The sequence below is a fragment of the Apteryx rowi genome, unplaced genomic scaffold (assembly GCF_003343035.1).
Source record: "Apteryx rowi isolate R43461 unplaced genomic scaffold, aptRow1 scaffold_67, whole genome shotgun sequence".
Classification (NCBI taxonomy): Eukaryota; Metazoa; Chordata; class Aves; order Apterygiformes; family Apterygidae; genus Apteryx; species Apteryx rowi.
In genome coordinates this window covers 804,183-808,228 of record NW_020450949.1, presented here as the reverse complement: position 1 = coordinate 808,228, position 4,046 = coordinate 804,183, and positions in this window count along the sequence as shown.

Here is a 4,046-nt window from a genome sequence, read left to right as displayed (position 1 = left end):
ACCGCCGTCCTCACCGCGCCCCGGGGCACAGGGCAGGGACGCCGGGTGCATCCCGTGTGCCCCCGTGCCGGGGCAGCCCCCAGGGGCAGCACGCASGCTGGGGCTGCAGCGCGGCGGGGCGAAGGGGCTGTCGGGGAGAGCGGGCGTCTCCGTGCCACGCGGCGGGACGCGGGCCGGCATGTGGGCAGCGCGCCAGCGGGGTGGTGCCCGACCCGGGCGAGCACAGCTTGGCGTCGCCTCAGGGCAAAGCCACCGGGCACGCGGAAGCTGCAGCTGCTTGCAGAGCGGCTGGCCGGGGCACCCACCGAGCCCGGCGTCCCCGCCACCGCTCGCAGCCAACCCCGTGACCTGCCACGCCGGCCACCGTGCTCAGCCTCCCTCGAGCCGCTGCGGAGCCACACCAGCTTCGCCCGTCGCACCGGCTCCGCCGGCCGGGGCCGCTCGTGTCACTGCCGCCATGCCTGCAGCTACGGGCCAGCAGCACGCGGCTCCCGGCTCTGCCTGGGCTTGCCGGCTCGCTCTGCCCACAGGTTTCCCTTCTGCAGCGCAGCGAGTGGCCCCATGCTGTGTTTTTTTAAGTAATTACCAGTCTCATTACACTTCCTCGGATACCAGCAGATGATCCTTGGAAATGCACATGCACACACACACGCACCCACTCACACAGTCCCAGCCAGTGCGGCGAGCGCTTCAAGGGCCACCCCCCCTTGCAAAGTGCATCTCAGAGAGATTTGTTTCACCAAGGGCCCAGGCACAGCGGTGCCAGGAGCCCCCCGGGAGCCCCCATGGACCCCTCTCGCCTAGCCCTGGACACGGGCTGGAGCGGGGCTGTGCAGTGCTGGTGACGCCCAGCGACACCGTCCCCGCGACTCTGAAGGTCAAGCATTTTCCCGGCCGTGAGAGTTCGCACCCGGAAGCCATTGCTAAAAGGAAACAAAATGCAAGGCTGATTTGCATTTTCCCACGTCTCGCCTTACATTAGAAGAGCAGTGCTGAGCTCTAATTATACCCTTCCGCGGCGCTGCAGGGCAGCCGACTTGTGCTTTGTGCCCTGACTCCGTGCTGCTGCAGGCAGCTCAATTGCTGGAGCTGTTTGCATTGGATTTTAAATGCAGGCCTGGATTGCAAAAGACACACCAGACCGAAACTGCTCCCCGCTCCACCCGCAGGCTCAGGAAGACGCTCCCAGACCGAGGGGTCATGCCCACATCTCCCTCCCCCTCCCACGACCAGATCGCAGCCGAGTGACGCCCATTATGGAATTTTCCTGGCAAGAGATTTCCGGGGCATCCTCCGAGTTGCTCCTTTGAACTCCAGCACTTTTCCCGGAGACGTCCCTCCTGCGCTCCGGGCCATCGCTTGAGAAAGGCTCTCGCCCTGCGCAGGCGAAGTGGAGCTGCTCTCCGGCAGACMCTGCCGCTTCACATGCTCCTCGGAGCTGCACCCAAATCCCCCGGTCCTCCCCACCCGGGGCCAGACAACTCCCAAGCCAGGGTTTGTCCCCAGTTCCTCTGGTTCCTTTGCCAGCTGAGGGCTGGACCAGCGAGGCCGTCCTGGCCCCGTCACTGTTGGGGCCCGGAGCTGGGGAGGGGAGGAAAAAGTGGGGAGCTGCGGTGCCCCCCGGGCCCGGAGAGCGGCCGAGGAGCCGCTGGCACCCGCGTGGGGGCTCCCCAGGGCTCAAGGGGCCCCACAGCACCCCACGGGCCCCGTGGCGGCGCCGGCTCTGCCTGAGTGCCCGCTGTGCCGAGCCCGGCGCACCCATGCCAGACACGTGCGCGCAGCCGGGGCGAGCTGCCGCGCTGCTTTCCCACGCTGGCGCCGTGCTGCGTTACCAGCCTCCGGCAGCCGGAGGCTGTGCCTGGGACCCTGGAAACGCTGAGCGAAACTGCTTACTCACTGGGAGCCCCCGTGGGTGGCTGAGCCGCGCTCTGCGCAACGTGCCCGGGCAGCTTCCCGGCCCGGCAGCCCTGCGCAGGCGGCGGCACTGTGCGGCAGGCGCTGCCCGGGCGCCCCGGGGYGCGCAGCTCCGTGCTCTCTGCCTGAGGTCTGCGGCGGCCGGGCTGGGCCAGCAGCCGGGGCCGGGGAGGACGCCGCGGCAGCTGCCCCGTGCAGGGTGCTCGCTCCTGCGAGGCAGGAGGGCAGCCCCGGCTGCAGGCGCTGCAGAGCTGGAGAGGCTCCGGCGCAGCCAGGCTGGGCCAGCCATGGCTAGGGCTGCCTGGGGACGAGCCGCTTGTCCCCAGGAGCTGGCCGTGACCGCCTGCCAGGCCTGCAGGCGTGGGCACACAGCCCAGCTGCCGCAGTTTCACTTGGGAACACCTCTACCTTGGCACAGGTGGGCGACCCGGGCCCTGTGTGGAGACACCACRTGGCTGCTGGGGTGCCCCAGAGAGGCCGCTGCCTTCGCAGCACCTGGGACCGGCAGGCCCCGGCATGGGGGGTCTGTTCTCCTCCCCCGGGAGATGCTGCAGCACGCGGCAGCCCAGGCCGGGCCCCTCCGCCTGCCCCAGCTCGGCTCCCCGTCAGGACAGCGCCAGGCACCGGGGCCGCCTCCGTGCACCCAGCCCTGCCGTGCTGCAGCACCGCTGAGGCTCTCAGCAGCAGGACGGCGCGTGGCGGCCCCCCAGCCTCCAGGCCAGCACCCTGCCCGAACAGGCATGCGCCAAGCTTGGCGATCAGTGGCCGCAGGGAGCCTTCCCATCTCCCTCCTTCCCTTTCCTCCTGGTCGTCTCAGGYTGAGAAAGAGCTCTGCGAGACATCCAGGGTTTGAGGAGCAGGAGGAAGTGGTGGGCTGGAGCAACCAGTAATTAACACTGGTTAGTGCCGATATAAGGATTCTCCTGCTAGGTCTCTGCAGAGGTTTGCATGCTGGTGCTAGGGGTAAGGGGATGTCCCTGGTGCTGCAATCCAGCTCATGGGTGCTGAGCTGCCCTCATGCCTCTGCAGGGCTCTGCCTCCTGGGGCAGGGAGCACCCGTGCAAGGAGGGACATGCAGGGGYTGAGCATGTGAGGGAGGTGACTGCCGGTGCTTGTAGTCACCCCCGTCCTGCACCCTCCCCAGAGCAGTTTCAGGAGAGGGGCTGGGCACAGCCGGCCCTGCGGAGCACCCACSGGGGAACGGCAGCCTCCTGTTTCACCAGGAGGCAGCACACCCGGGCCCCAGCCTGACCCGCTCCTGCAGCCGGGGACCCCCTGTGTGGCACGAGGAGGCCTCCACGCCACACACCGCTGTTCGGGAAAGCTACCTGAGGGGCAAGGGGAGAGGAGCGAGCGGAGCTGGCAGTGCYGCACCCCGGGGCAGGGCAGCCCCCTGCAGCCGGGACCGGCAGGAGCCGGGCTCCAGCCCCACGGGCGACTGCAGCTCACCAGCATGCAAGSCCAGGGCAAGACCAGACCTGACGTCGGGAGCGGTGTGAGCGCTGCCAGGCCGTTGCATCAAGGCGCCTGTGCTGCAGCATGTCTGGGTAATTAGCGGGAGGCYGGGCTGAGGCTGGACCACATCAACTGCCAAGTCCGAGCCTGATGCAGGTGGCCAAGAGGCTGCCAGCGTTTCACCACTTTCAGGAGAGACCCAGGCAGGACACAGTGCCAGCGTGCTCAGGCCTGGCTGCAGGCAGGAAGGAGGCAGCCCATACCTTGGCATGGGGAAATCCCTGTCCTAGCACTGCAGCTGGCAACATTATGCCGCATTTCCCAGACTGTGCAAAGCTGGCAGTGAAGCCGTGGGGAGGCAGGAGGCCTGGGACCAGCAGACCGGACCCAGCCTTTAGGGCAATGCTGGGAACGGCTGGCCTGCCCCGTCAGTGGTGGCCACGGCCGCCTGCCTGCATGAGCAGAGCAGGAGCCCCACTCCCCGGCAGCACCGCGGCAGGCGGCCAGGGCTTCCCGGGGCTGCAGTGCCTGGTTGCACCCCTGTCACCCAGCCGCGCTCCCGTCGGCGCACCCCCAGACACCACACCGCACCTTCAGCCAAAGGTTTATTTGTACAAAACGGCAGCAGGGCTGTCTCCGGCTACTGAAACGGGGGCGCTGGCGGTGGGGCTGGCGGC